The sequence below is a fragment of the Phoca vitulina genome, unplaced genomic scaffold (genome assembly GCF_004348235.1).
Source record: "Phoca vitulina isolate PV1807 unplaced genomic scaffold, GSC_HSeal_1.0 scaffold9, whole genome shotgun sequence".
Taxonomy (NCBI): domain Eukaryota; kingdom Metazoa; phylum Chordata; class Mammalia; order Carnivora; family Phocidae; genus Phoca; species Phoca vitulina.
In genome coordinates, this window is record NW_022589712.1 from 1,101,774 (window position 1) to 1,118,320 (window position 16,547).

The window sequence follows — 16,547 nt, forward strand, 5'->3', positions numbered from 1 at the left end:
CTTTATCAAAATAAATAGTCGTTCTCTTAAAAAGTGTAAAAGAAGAAAAGCCAAGCCACATACTGGGGGAGAATATAAGACACAGACTTGTGTCTGGAGAATAATGCGAACACTTACAAGTCAATAATGAGATAAACAAGGCAATTAAAAACAGCAAAATAGTCAAACAAATACTTTCAAATAGGACAAATTGCCAAGAAGCCTATGAAAAAATGTGTGATTAACATCCACAGTCAACAATGAATGGAAGTTGGAGCCACAGTGATTGCGGCAGCCGTATCCGAATCTACTCATCTTCAATTGTGAAGACCAAATATCTTTCCAGAGGACTCTCTGTAAACGTAGGTGTGGCCAGCGTCGACGAAGAAAGAAAGAGAGGACGTGAAGTAGAAACTAGGATCCACTGCTCCCACGAGCAGCCGGCCCGTGGGAGCTCTGCCGTCACCTAGCCCAAGTCCCGAGTTCCTCTCTGCAGGCTGTTGTCCCACCTTCCACGGGAGGTGACGTGAGCTGACTCTCAAATCCCTGTTTTATCCATGGCATCCCATGGTCACTGGGGGACACAGCAACGTCATCTCACGGGATGCCTTATACTTGCACTTTCTAGGATCAAACCTCATCCCCAGGCTTGCAAGGATACTAATTATAATTAAAGGTAGTGAACGGGAAGCCAACAGGATCCCTACAGATCTCTATGTTCATTTATCTTGTTCAGAAGGAATTCCTTAGAACGCACATACCTTCTAGTTGTTGAGAAAAAAAAATTACCTCCAAAAGGCAATGTATCATCTGTAAATACATAACAAATTTTGTTTTTAACTCTGCTTGTTTGAGGAAAAACACACCATCACTTTTCGTCTGAGCATATAGATGCAGAGGATGGTCCAGGGAACTGGCCACGTGTCCAGAAAGCTGTCAAACACATTACAGGAAATGAGTTAAACATTACAAAATATGTTGATAGGAATAGTACATTCCTTTTACTCTGTATTAAAATTTAATCTTAGTCACAGATTTCTCATGGCCTTGAGAGTTGCCTTTGGGAAGGCATGATTTTCATGCTGAGCATCTTGCCTAAGAATTTTTATAGTCAGGGACCTGAGGTCATGTGCTTCTCTTATTTACAAGTACTATTTCAGTTCACGATCTAAAAGATTACATCTGCATAAACTCGGTAAAGCAGAGCCAACTGAAAACAAGCAATTACCAAAAATAGTGTCTAGTCCCTTCACCAGCAAATCTTTCATTGAAATAAGCACAATGCCTTCAGACAACCAGCAGATGGGTAGCTGAGGTTGCAGGATGCCCCGGGGACGTCCAGGAACGGAGCCTGGAAGTCGGTCACGGCTCCGACACATGGATAATTTGCAAACAAAGAAAGGTACGCCATCTGAATACCTTCTTCGAGCATCCCTAATGTAATAAAATCGACTTTAGTACAATCCTCGTGGCGGAAATTCAGCTTATCTTACCTCGTCCCTCGCGCACCGTCAGTGACAGTTTCACTCAGCACCTACTACATGCTCTACCGTTACTATGTTACTTTACAGAATCAGTTAACCTTTAATGATATTTAGGTTTTTTTCTTTTGTATCTATCAACACTTTTACAATTTCTAGCACTCTTACAAACCTAAATTTCTCTTTTCCTTTGGGCTGAGAAACTTTCTTTAGCAAATAGAGTGAAGCCTACTGGCCACACATTCCTTCGGCTTTTGATGATCTGAAAATACCATTTTTCTGCCTTCGTTTCTGAGAAACATTTTAACAGAAATCTACTGACAACTTTTCATTTCATTGTCATTCTCTTTCCTCGTGGACTCCATGGTCTCCGATGGAACAGACTCATTCTCACCATTATTTTTGTCTATAAATTGTTTTTTTTTTAATCTGCTTGCTTTGAAGAATCCGTTTTTCATAAACTTTTTATTTTTTAATAGTTTTAGATTTACAGAAAAATCACAAAGATAACAGAGGGTCCCTGTGTTCCCCACACCCAGTCCCCTGATATTAACATCCTATATCGGTGTGGTCCATTTGTCCCGACTAATGTTATTAACTGAAATCCGTATGTTATTCAGATTTCTTAGTTTTTATCTGATGTCCTGGTTTGCTCATGGGTCCCATCCAGGATACCACATTACATTTGTTCATGTCTCCTGAGCCTCCTTTGGGCTGTGACATTTTCTCAGAATTTGTTTTGGTGACTTCGACAAGTTTTAAGGAGGACTCGCTGGTCAGAAGTCTTGTAGAATGTATCTCAGCTAGGATTGTCTGATGTTTTCCTCATAATTAGGCTGGGGTTCTGTGTTCTTTGGGGAGGAACGCAGAGACACAGTGGTGGAGTGCCGTCCCCTTCACGCTGCAGGGGAGGTACGTCTCGCACGACTCACCACTGCTGGTGTTGACCTGCTCACCTGTCACTCTTGTGTATCTCCTACCGGCTGTGCTCTTTGGAAGAAATTCCTGTGCTCAGCCCACACTCAAGGGGTGAGGAATTATGCCCCGCCTCTCACAGGGCCGAATGTCTGCACTCAGTATTTGGAGCTCTGAAAAGACGAGAACTGTCCTTCCTCCCCCGTTTTAAATTTATTCTTTCATTTATTTTTGTAAGTATAGGCTCATAGGTATTTATTTATTATTTTAAGATTTTATTTATTTATTTGTTAGAGAGAGAGCAAGAGAGAGCACAAGCTGGGGGGAGCAGCAGACAGAGGGAGAAGCAGGGTCTACTCTGAGCAGGGAGCCCGATGTGGGACTCCATCCCAGAACCTTGGGATCATGACCCAAGCTGAAGGCAGACGTTTAACTGACTGAGCCACCCAGGCCTCCTGGCTCATAGATATTTAATTTGTACTTTGGGTATGATCCAATAACTTAATTTCATTTCTCAAATTGTTCCGGTTGTGGCCATTGGGAGCTCCTTAAGGTGACTCCCATGTCCCATTAACAGCCCCCATTTTTGTGCATTTTGTTAATCACATCCTTACTCTGCCGTGACAAGATTCACCAACCTCAGCCCATCTAGAAAGAGCCATTTCTCCAAGGATCCCTGGTAGGATTTTCTTTTTATCTATTTCCTGATGAAATGGACTGCTCTGTGCCTGGACTGGGTTTCTTTATAGTTTTCCTCTTGTTACAACTGTTTCTTGCATCTGTCTGTGATACTGATACTTTTCATTATATAGGAGAAATTTGTGGTCATTTCCTGTTTGTTTTATCTTCCTTGTGTTTTCTCCTTTTCCTGGGACTCCAGCTGAATTTGCCCGATTGTGTGATCCAGTCCTACACGGGGTCGTTACGTAGACTCACCCATTTCATTCTGGGGTTCACCTCCTCTTCTCTCGTACTTTCCATAACTCTGCTGAAATTCTCCATCTCTGTGCCCATCACACCTAGCTCCTCCGGAAGATACTTAATATATTCATTATTTATTATTGCTGTATGCTAATTCCAATAGCTAGGCTGTTGGTGAGCTTGCTACTATTAATATTTTCCTTGGGTTATGTGTCACATTTCTCTGCTTCTTTGCAAGCCTTACCATTTTTGTTCTTTTACGTCTTGCTGGACACTGTGGATAACACATTGTACAGAGTTTATATCCTATTATCCTTTTCTGAAGAATATTTTATTTTGTTTTACCAGGTGGTTAAATTACTGGAAATTCATCCTGACCCTGAAGAAGAGAGGTTTTGGACATTGTGAGGGTGGGTCGGTTTCAGTTCTGGCTGAAGTCCTAAGACGTGAGTCACTCTTTACCACGGACGCTCACTTGGGGATTATACCCTCCAATAGCTCCCTCTGTATCTTCAGACAGATTCTAGCCTCTAGCTGTTGCTTTTTGTTGGGAGTCTTACAAGTGCAGTATATCTCTTATCCCAAGATTCAAGGAAAACTTGTACAAGATGAGGTTCCTCCTTCTGTGGCTCTCTCTCCCTGTTTTTTTTTGTCTTTTTTTTTTTTTTTAGGATTTCTGATTCACCATCAGCTGTTTCGGTGTCTTTAAACTCCAACCTTTGAGTCTTCAGCCAGCAAGACTGCCATCCTCCGCCTGAGCTCCCCCCCATGCAGAGCATCCTCAGACAGAGAGAGTGAATATCAAACTTAGTTTGCTATTCTGTTCTCAGGAGCTATACGCCCAAGCTGTGTTTTTGTTGTTGATCTCTTGAGAGCCCCATATAGGTTTTTGTTTTTAAAGAATTTATATTTTAGAGCAGTTTTAGGCTCACAGAAAAATTGAGGGGAAGGAACAGGGTTTTCCCATGTACGCCCCACCCCCCACACTTGCACACATGCTCCCTCATTATCAGCATCACTCACCAGAGGCTACATTCTTTATAGTCAATGAACCTGCCCTGGCCCATCAGAACTGTCCCAAACCCGTATTTAGATTAGGGTTCACTCCTGGTGGTATATATTCTATGGTTTGGACAAATGTATAATGACACACATCCACCATTATAATATCACACAGAGTATGTTCACTGTCCTAAATCGTCTGTGCTCCACCTGTTCATTCTTCCCCTCTCCCAACCCCATGCAACCACTGATATTTTTATTGTGTGCATGGTCATGCCTCTACCAGGATGTCACATAATTGGAATCACACCGTATGTGGCCTTTTCAGATTTTTTTTTTTTTTTCAGTTAGTGATATGCTTTAAAGCTTCCTCTATGTCTTTTCATGGTTTGAAGGCTCATTTCTTTTTAGTGCTGAACAATATTCCATCATCTGGATGTAGCAAGTTTATTTATCTATCCACCTACTGAAGGACTACTTGGATGCTTCCAAGTTTTGGCAGTTATGAATAAAGCTATAACAAATATTCATGTGCAGATTTTTGTGTGGATGTAGGGTTTCAGGTCCTTTAGGTAAAGGCCAAGGAACACAATTGCTGGATCATATGGTTAGAATATGTTTAGTTTTGTAAGAAACCGCCAAATTGTCTTTCGAAGTGGCCACACCATTTTGAATGGCCACCAGCAGTGAGTGGGAGGTCCTGCTGTTTCACATCCTCACCACTACGTGGTGCTGTCAGGGTTCTGGATTTTAGCCACTAATAGGTGTGTGGTAGGAGTACTTCCTTGTTGTTTTAATTTGCATTTCCCTGATGACAGATGGTGTAGAGCCTCTTCTCATGTGCTTATTTGCCATCTCTATATCTTCTTTGATGAAGTGTCTGTTAGGGTTTTTGGCTCATTTTTTAATTGGGTTGTTTGTCTTGTTGTTGAGTTTAAGAGTTCTTTATGTAATTTGGGTAACAGTCTTTTATCAGGTGTGTCCTTTGCAGATAGATTCTTCCAGACTATTATTTGTCTTTTCATTCTCCCAGTGGTGTCATTCATGGAGCAGACTTTTTTATTTTGAATGAAGACCAACTTATCAATTCTTTCTTTATGGATTGTCCCTTTGGTGTTGGCACCAAATTAACCCCAAGGCATCTTGATTTTCTCCTATGTTATCTTCCAAGAGTTTTACATATTACATTTAGGTCTGTGATCCATTTTGAGATATTGTTTGCTGGTAGTGTAAGGTCTTTGTCAAGATTCATTTCTTTGCATGCTAATGTCCAGTTAGTTGTTCCAGCACCATTTATTGAAAGCACTGAATTTGCTCCACTGATTTCCTTTGTTTAAATGAGTTGATGGTATTTATGTGGGTCTCTTTCTGGGCTCTTTATTCAATTTAGTTGATCTATTTGTCTGATCTTATGCCAATATCACACTGTCTTGACTACCATGAACAGTCAAGTGGCATGAGTCCTCCAACTTTGTTCTTCTCTTTCAATATTTTTTTTTAAAAAGATTTATTTATTCACTTGAGAGGGCAAGAATGAGAGAGAGAGAGAGAGCACATGAGAGGGGGGAGGGTCAGAGGGAGAAGCAGACTCCCCGCTGAGCAGGGAGCCCGATGCGGGACTCGATCCAGGGACTCCAGGATCATGATCTGAGCCGAAGGCAGTTGCTTAACCAACTGAGCCACCCAGGCGCCCCTCTTCTCCTTCAATATTGATCAAGTTGGCTATTCTGGGTCTTTGCCTATCCATATTAACTTTAGAATTAGTTTGTCAAAATCCACAAAATAACTTACTGATATTTTAATTGAGATTGCATTGAATCTATAGATCAATATTGAGTCTTCCTGACCATGACATGGAACAACTGTTCATTTATTTAGTTATTTGATTTTATTCATCAGAGTTTTGTAGTTGTCCTCATAGAGATCTTAAACATAATTTACTAGATTTATAATTAAGTATATAATTTTGGGGGATGGTAATGTAAATGGTATCATGTCTTAATTTAAATTTCACTTGTTTATCACTGGTATTTAGGAAAGTGATTGACTTTTGTATTTTAACCTCATATCATGAAATCTTGTGTAATGCTTATTAGTTCCAGGAGTTTTTTAGGTCAATCCTTTGGGTTTTCTCCACAGATAATCAGTTCATCTGTGAACAAAGATAGTTTTATTTCTTTGATCCTAATATGTATACATTTCATAACCTTTTCTTATCTTATTGCATTAGTTCGGATTTCCCCCAGTATGATATTGAAAAGCTGTAGAGAGTGAAGACATGCTTTTCTTGCTCCTGATCTCAGTGGAAAACTTTGAGTTTCCCACCACTAAGTATGATGTTAGCTATAGGATTCTTTTGTAGATACATTTTATTGAGTTGAGAAAATTCCCTTTTATTCCTTGGTTATTGAGATTTTCTATCATGAATGGTGTTGGATTTTGTCAGATGTTTTTTGCACATCTATAGATATGGTCATGTGAACTATCTTTTTTAACCTGTTGATGTGATAGATACATTAATTGATTTTTGGATATTGAACCAGTCTTGTAGACCTGGGATATATCCCACTTGGTCATGATGTATATTTTTTTATATATAGTTGTATTCAATTTGCTAATATCTTGTTGAGAACAATTGCATCTATGTTCATGAGAGATATTGATTTATGGTAACTCTTATTGTAATATCTTTATCTGGTTTTGGTAGTGGAGTATTACTGGCCTCATAATATGAGTTAGAAAGTAGTCTCTCTGCTTCTCTCCTTGAAAGCAATTGTAAAGAGTTCATATAATTTCTTCCTTAAATATTTGGTAGAATTCACCAGTGAACCCATGTGGGCCTGGTTATTTTGGTTTTGAAAGGTGATATTGATTAAAATTATTTAATAGATATAGGTCTATTCAAATTGTCTATTTCTTCTTATGTGAGTTTTGACAGATTGCATTTTTCAAGGAATTGTTCCAATTCATCTAGGTTATCAAATGTGTGTGCATAGAGTTTTTTATAGTATTGCTTGATTTTTAATGCCCATGGAATCTGTAGTAATGACTCCTCTTTCAATTTGATATTAGTAATTTGTGTCTTCTTTTTTTCTTAATCTGGCTAGAGAATTATTGATTTTATTTTTTTTTCCAAAGAATCAGCTTTTAGTTTCATTAATTTTCTCTACTTATTTCTTGTTTTCAATATAATAGATTTCTGTTCTAATTCTTATTATTTTCTTCTGCTTACCTTGAATTTAATTTGCTCTTCCACTTCTGGTTTCCTAAAGGGGAAACTTAGATTATTGATATTGGACATTTTTTCCTTTTCTAAGAATGCATTCAATGTCATGGATTTCCTTCTAAGCAATGCTTTCACTGCATTCTACAAGTTTTGATAAGTCGTGTTTTTCTTTTCACTTAGTTAAAAATATTTGTAAATTTCTCTTTATTTCTTCTTTGACTCGTGTTATTTAGATGTGTTGTTTGATTTCCACATATTTTTGGATTTCTCAGTTATCTTTATGTCATTGCTTTCTAATTTAATTCCACTGTAGCCTGAGAACAGACATTCTATGGTTTCTATTCTTTTAAACTTTTAAGATACATTTTGTGGTCCAGAATGTGATCTATCTTGGTGAATGTTCTATGTAAGCTTGAAAAAAATGTTTGTTCTGCAGTTGTTGGATGGAATAGTTTATATATGACAATTACATACAGGTGATTGATGGTGATGTTAACTTCAACTATATCCTTATTGACTTCTGCTGGATCTGTCCATTTCAGAGTCAGGTGTTGAAGTCTCCACATACAATAGTGGATTAATCTATTTGTCTTTGCAGTTCTATAATTTTATTTTTCTCATGTAGTTTGATCCTCTGTTGTTATGCACATTCACATTAAGGATTGCTATGTTTTCTTGGAGAACTGACCTCCTTACCATCATATATTCTTTTTTTATCCCTGGTAATTTTTCTTGTATTGAAATCTGCTCTGTCTAAAATATAGCTACTTTTGCTTTCTTATTTGTAAATTTTTTTTATTATGTTATGTTAGTCACCAAACAGTACATCATTAGTTTTTTTTTTTTATTAACATACATTATTTGTTTCAGGGGTACAGGTTTGTAATTCATCAGTCTTACACAATTCACAGCATTCACCATAGCACATACCCTCCCCAATGTCCATCACCCAGCCACCTTATCCTTCCCACCCCCCTCCACTCCAGCAACCTTCAGTTTGTTTCCTGAGATTAAGAGTCTCTTATGATTTGTGTTCCTCTCTGGTTTTGTCTTGTTTCATTTTTCCCTCCCTTCCCCTATAATCCTCTGTCTTGTTTCTCAAATTCCTCATATCAGTGAGATCAGATGATACTTGTCTTTCTCTGATTGACTTATTTCGCTTAGCATAATACCCTCTAGTTCCATCTACATCCTTGCAAATGGCAAGATATCATTTTTTTGATGGCTGAGTAATATTCCATTCTATATATATATACCACATCTTCTTTATCCATTCATCTGTTGATGGACATATGGGCTCTTTCCATATTTAGGCTATTGTAGACATCGCTGTTATAAACATTGGGGTCCATGTGCCCCTTCGGATCACTACATTTGTATCTTTGGGGTAAATACCCAGTAGTGCAATTGCTGGGTCATTGGGTAGCTCTATTTTCCACTTTTTGAGGAACCTCCATACTGTTTTCCAGAGTGGCTGTACCAGCTTACTTTCCCACCAACAGTGTAAGAGGGTTCCCTTTTCTCTGCATCCTCACCAAACTGGACTATTTTCTTATACCATAACACAAAAATAAATTCAAAATGGATGAAAACCTAAATGTGAGACAGGAATCCATCAAAATCCTAGAGAATACAGGCAGCAACCTCTTCGACCATGGCTGCCGCAACTTCTTGCTAGACATGTCTCCAAAGGCAAGGGAAACAAAAGCAAAAATGAACTATTGGGACTTCATCAAGATAAAAAGCTTCTTCACAGCAAAGGAAATAGTCAACAAAACTAAAAGGCAACCTGTGGAATGGGAGAAGATATTTGCAAATGACATGTCAAATAAAGAGCTACTATCCAAGATCTGTAAAGAACTTATCAAACTCAACACCTAAAAAACGAATAATCTAGTCAAGAAATGGGCAGAAGACATGAACAGACATTTCTCCGAAGAAAACATACAAATGGCAAAAAGACACGACAAAATGTTCCACATCACTTGGCATCAGGGAAATACAAGAACAAATTAAAATACAAATCAAAACAAATCAATACAAATACAAATCAAAACGATGAGATACCACCTCATCCCAGTCAGAATGGCTAAAATTAATAAGACAGGAAAATAATCTTTTTAAAAAAAAAATATTTTATTTACTTGAGAGAGAGAGAGAGCACAAGTGAGCAGAGGGTCAGAGGGAGAGGGAGAGAGAATCCTAAGCAGACTCCTTGCTCAGCCCTGATGCAAGGCTCGACCCCACAACCCTGAGATCATGACCTGAGCCAAAACCAAGAGTCAGACCCTTAACCAACTGAGCCACCCAGCTGGCCCAGTAGCAAAATAATCTTAATCCCTCTCTCCCATTCCTTGGACCTTTGTTGCCATTCATTTCACTTATATATAAGCATTTATAAATATATATATATGTATAAGTATACATATAAGTATGTATATATGCATATATAGAGTATATACATAAGCATACATAATAGAATAAATTGTTGCTGTTATTATTTTTAGTGAACTGTTACCTGTTAGATCAGTTTAGAGTAAGAAAATAAGTGTGTATTTATCATAACTTACTCATTCTTTGGTCGTCTTCCTTTATATAGATCCGAATTTCTTTCTAAAGAACTCATTTTAACATTTCTTGTAAGGCACATATACTGGCAAGAAATTCCCTCATTTTTATATGAGATGTTTTTAATTTTTCTTCATTTTTGAGGAAGAATTTTTCCGGGAACAGAATTCTAGGATGGTAGATTTTTCTCTAAACACTTTTAGTATTTTGCCCTCTCTTCTTCCTTGTTTGGTTTCTGAAAAGAAATCAGGTGTACTTCCTTTTTTTGAGCATCTCATTTGTTTTAGGAATTTATTTTTGATTTTCTACAATTTGAAAATGATGTGCCCAGGTGTAGCTTTCTGACATTTACCCTGCTTGGTGTTCTCTGATCTTCCTGGATCTGTGGCTTGGTGTCTGATATTAATTCGGGGGAAATTTTTAGTCATTCTTGTTTCAAACATTCTTCTGTTCCTTCTCTCTTTCTTCTCCAAGCATTCCCATTACACATATGGAGTATTCTATGGTTTTTTTTTTTTTCATTCTTTGTTCCCTTTGTTTTTCAATGTTGAAAGTTTCTATTGACACATTTTCTAGCTCAGAGATTCTTTCCTCTGCCATGGCAGGTCTACTAATAAACTCATAAAGGCATTCATTTATAACTGGGAGTTTGTACCTTTTTTTTTTTTTTTTTTTAAAGATTTTATTTATTTGAGACAGAGAGAATGAGAGAGAGAGAGCACATGAGAGGGGAGAGGGTCAGAGGGAGAAGCAGGCTCCTTGCTGAGCAGGGAGCCCGATGCGGGACTCGATCCAGGGACTCCAGGATCATGACCTGAGCCGAAGGCAGTCGCTTAACCAATTGAGCCACCCAGACGCCCCACTGGGAGTTTGTACCTTTTAATCACTTTCACCCATTTCACACCTTCTCCTACCCTCTTCCCCTTTGGCATCAGTTTGTTCTCTGTATTTATGAGCCTGTGGTGTGTATACATGATGGAATATTACTCATCCATAAAAAATGATATCTTGCCATTTGTGACAACAAGGGTGGACCTAGTGGGTATTATGCTAAGTGAAATAAACCAGAAAGAGAAAGATAAATGCTATATGATTTCACCTATATGTGGAATCTAAAAAACAAAACAAATGGACAAACAACAGCAACAACAGAAAGACACAGAGTCCTGCTTTCATTCTTATCCCCTAGAATTACCTTCAACATAGCTATAGCTTTCGTGATATTCCTAAAGCACAGATTTGACTATGTCAAATTTTTCTCCAGCCTGAAGTAAGTGAACACCCCACTATTTGTGAAAGTCAGTGCAGTGCTGCAGTTAAGGGGGACTCAGCCTGTCTATGTTCAACCCCAACTCCTGCATTGGGACATTCAACTTTAGCCATGGATTTTCACATCTCCTGTCAAATCATCCACATCCACCTAATTCTTACATATATTATTGTGAAGATTAAATGAATATATATAACATTTGTTTTATTTATAAAATATTAATAATTTATATATAAATATAAATAGAAAAGTATTATACTATAATACAAAATGATAAATATGAAATGCATATGAGATATAAATAATATAAAATATATAACTACATATTATACACATACATTTACTATAACATCACACTTGATAGTGCCTGGCCCATAACACGTGCTCAGTTCTTGTTAGCTATTACAATTATTAGTATAAAATGATCTCATCTGCATTATACCTGAGGTCCTAATGACCTGAGATCCAATCTTCTTTTGGGTCAAATTTTTACTAGTTTCATCCCTTTTGTTTATCCTCTTTCACATGAACCACATTTCATTTTTGCACATACATAGCATCTGTGGCAACATCTTCCCAGAGGGAGCATGAGCCCCCCCGACCCCGAGACACGTTCTGCATCCATGTTGCTTCATCATGGCCTATAACTTCATGGTATCGTTGTTCTAAAATTTTTCTTACTGTATCTCCAGCTGCATTTCCAGATTCTCAAGCTTTAGAAATGCCACTGTGATGTTGTCTTTGAAATCTCTGGAGTTCAGTTTGAGACCATATTTCCTATGAAAATGTTAGCAATGCTGATGGGGGCACATGCAGATGATCTGACAATGGATTTACAAGTAGACCCCAGAATTTCTGAATCCTGATTTAACTGAGATGCTTGTTCATCTCCATGGAGTCTTGGAGTTAAAACAAAGAGGAAAAATGAGCCAAAATATCCCTTTATTTTGAATGGGGTTAAGCAAGGGATCCCAATGACCTCAGATCCCAATGTTTAGCAGACAGGTTGGACCATGTAGAGGGTACTACTTTTATTGTGTTCTTACTTGAACAAAGTCTGAATACTTTCAAGTTAAAGCAGGTACTGGTGGTCATTCCTATACGTTTCCCTTTAATGCCTAAACCTCAGTATTAGCAATCATCAATATGAGAGGGAAGGCTGATTTAGAAGAATCCAGGACTGCCAAAACCAAGACAAATGAAGAGAGAAGCCTAGAGTTGTCTGAAGCCACCTTGACAGATCGCCTGGGGCCTTCACTATGCACCAAACCTTAGAGCCCCAACCTTGACCTTCTTTACTCTGTCCACATCCACTGTGTCATCTTGTGGAAGATGAGAGGGCTCCAAAGAGGAAGAAAGAGAAAGCTGGGGTCTCAGAGGGCCATCCTATCTTGAGTATATACTTATAATTTTGAAGGAAAGGCATGGAAGGAGATCTCCTGTTCTGTTTTATGTGTACAAGAAAAAAAAATTCAGATTCTCAGGAAAGGTAACACAATAGGGCATGATCCTTGGCAGTCTGTTTTGTTGTTCTGTTCACATTTTGGGGTAAAAAAGAGAAGATGGTGCTGCGCCAACACCATAGCTCCTGCTCCAAGAGGTCCACAGCCAAGGACCCCATGTGATTTTATTTATCATTTCAAAGCATATTTATCAAGATATCAAGACAGTGTATACACATGCAAATGATAATTTGAAAATCCAAAACTGGTTACTTAAATACCCCAAATTGACAACCACTCTATAAAATTTAGAAGGTATCTCCTTCCATTATGGAATTATGTACCCCCACAGATAAATCAAAATTCTACTGAAATGAATCTCCCCTTCCTTTGCTTCCCGGAGAAAATCCCAATATATGGCCTTTCCCCACTTACCCTGCTTATCCCTAAACCAAAAGCTGGAAGAACAACCCTTATTTGGAGTGTGATTTGCCTAAGCATCAATTTTAGCCCCCGGAGACATTCATGGAAGCTCCCTCAGTCGCCTCAACACCGCAAGCCGGGTTTTCTCCAACCCAAAGCTCTCATTCTTCATCTTTCCATGGTTCTAGGAACAGTTAGTACAGATAAGAATAGCACAGCAATGACCCTGTACCCACAGAGTGGGGAAAACATAAATAACAGAGCTAAATGTGAGGACGGCGGCAAGTTGCGGTCCAAGCCTGACGCTAGGCTGGTGTTGCTATCAAGGCAATCTCACTGGACCCTCGGCTCTGCCCACTGTGTCATTATCTCCTGAGTCATCTCCCTCGTTCTCTGCCATACACACAATAGTTCTTTCAAGCATACCTCAGCATCCTCAGACCTCCAGGATTTCCGGGCAGCAATATCACAAGAACACAGAAGTAAGAAACACTTTTCTTATGTGCAGGTCTGTCCATCTGCATGCATGGATAAACGTGCTTCCTTCTTTTAGGTTAATCTCAATGTGTTCTTTGGATCTCAACCCTAGCTGCCTCCTCACACACTTGGTTGACTCAGCTATTCTCTCTCTCAACTTCTTCATATTTTCTAACAACCTCTCATCAACATCAAACATTAAGCCATGTCCATGTGTGGGAACATGTCCCTGACCCACACCCTCTTCTAGAGTCACCACTCTCCTCCATGCCAGACCACACTTTTAAATGCACTTCAGCCATTAATCTCCCCTCACTCCCCACTTCTACTTTGATTTGGTCAATTATTTTGCTGTTTATTTTTTTTTATTTTTTTATTTTTTTAAAGATTTTATTTATTTATTCATGAGAAACAGAGAGAGAGAGAGAGGCAGAGGGAGAAGCAGGCTCCCAAGGAGCAGGGAGCCCGATGCGGGACTCGATCCCAGGACGCTGGGATCATGACCTGAGCCGAAGGCAGACGCTTAACCATCTGAGCCACCCAGGCGCCCTATTTTGCTGTTTATTGTGGTAAAATATACACAACATAAAATCTGACATTTTGACTACTTTAAGTTCAGTGGCATTAAGTTCATTTACACTGTTGTAATCACCACCACCCATCCACAGAGCTCTGTTCCTCTCCCCAAACTGAAACTCCATCCCCTTAAACAGTGACACCTCACTCCCTGTCCAGCCCCTGGCTCCCACCTTTTACTTTCTGTCTCTATTTCATGACTCTGAGAATCTCATATCAGTGGACTTGCACAGTATTTACCCTTTCCTGTTTGGCTTATTTCGCTGAGAATCACGTCCCCAGGGTTCATCCTCGTTGTAGCAAGTGGCAGAATCTCCTCCTTCTGTAAGGCTGAAAAATAACCCATGGTGTGTACACACCTCATTGGGTTTATCCATTCTTTCATTAGTGGACCATAGGGTGACTTCCATGCTTTAGCTACTGTGAATAATTCTGCTATGAACACGGGTGTAAAATACCTCTTAAGAACCTGCTTCTAATTCTTTTGGGTATATACTGGAAGCGGAATTGCTGGATCATATGGTAAGTCTCCTTAATTCTTCTGGAAACTGTCATAGTGTTTTCCACAGTGGTGGCACCATTTTATATTCCCAGCGACAGTGTCAACAAGGGTCCCTTCCACTTTTTTAGCCACTGTGATCTTGTTTTACACCAGCTATTTATTTAAAACTATTCTTTTTTTTAAATTTTATTATGTTATGTTAGTCACCACACATTACATCATTAGTTTTTGATGTAGTGTTCCATGATTCATTGTTTGTGTATAACACCCAGTGCTCCATGCAGAACGTGCCCTCTTTAATACCCATCACCAAGCTAACCCATCCTCCCACCCCCCTCCCCTCTAGAACCCTCAGTTTGTTTTTCAGAGTCCATAGTCTCTCATGGTTCATCTCCCCCTCCGATTCCCCCCTTTCATTTTTCCCCTCCTACTATCTTTTTTTTTTAACATATAATGTATTATTTGTTTCAGAGGTACAGATCTGTGATTCATCAGTCTTGCACAATTCACAGTGCTCACTATTCTTGACAAGATCACTACTTATTTTCCTAACACTAAATCCAATCGTTCCTGTTCAGTCCTTATTTATTTTAATTTCTCATGAGTTGCATTAATTAATAAATATTTATCGAGTTCCCACTGTGGGCCAGCCACTTTTCTACTTGCTGGGGATATAATAGTAATTGAGACAGACAAAGAACACTCACCTCATTGAGGTTCATTGATTAAAAATAAACAAAGTAAAATAGAAAACATGTTTGTTAATGATAAGTGGTGAAGAGGAAAATAAAAGGTAGAGACAAAATATAGGAATTGTTGGTGAAAATGTATTGAAAAGTTATATAACTGTCAGGGAGAATGAGACAATGGCATTTGTGTAAAACAAAAAAGAAATGTCTGCCAAATGGTGCAATTAAATTGGAGGAATTTGTGGTATGTAGTAAAGCTGTTTAAAAAAATAAATGGCTGGGGTGCCTGGGTGGCTCAGTCGGTTAAGCGTCTGACTCTTGGTTTGGCTCAGTTCATGATCTCAGGGTCCTGGCATTGAGCCCTGTGTTGGGCTCTGCACTCAGCGGGGAGTCTGCTTGAGATTATCCCTCTCCCTCTGTCCCGCCCACTCGTGCACTCTCGCTCTTTAAAATAAATAAATAAATCTTTAAAAAAATTAAAATAAGTGACAGATAAATTTACAACTCAGTTATCAGCAGGAAAATTAAGACAAGAATCTGGTTTGAGAACAGGGGAGATTTTGCATTAATTAGATAAATTTGAGGGCATTGTATAAAATTAGAGAGAAGGTGCCCGGTGGGGTAGCACAAACATGTGACAAGGACCCAGAAGAGATACTCCGTGTGCAGCCAGCAAACGCACCCAAGACCTTGTCCAAGAACATATTTACTGGCTGCCCTGCTCCCAATATTCAAGATGAAATTAAACATACTGAAAGTATTGACTCCTTCAAATCGCCAAATTTTTTGGTTATTCTGTTCATATTTTATGTATTCAGAGGCTATCACATTATGAGGCTACAATTGTGTAAATTTATTGTCAAATTTAATGTAATTTTTGTGAGAGGATAGTGACAGTTACTTAAGCAAATATTATTTAGTAAATAGTGATACTAGAGTGTTAACAAGAATATTCTAGAACAGAATGCATTAAATATATATAACTTATGCTGCTTGATGAGTTTTCAATCTTTTTCACATTTAGTCAAATATAGAGTGCCAAATCAAGGCATCGATTTCAAGTTTCATTTCATTTT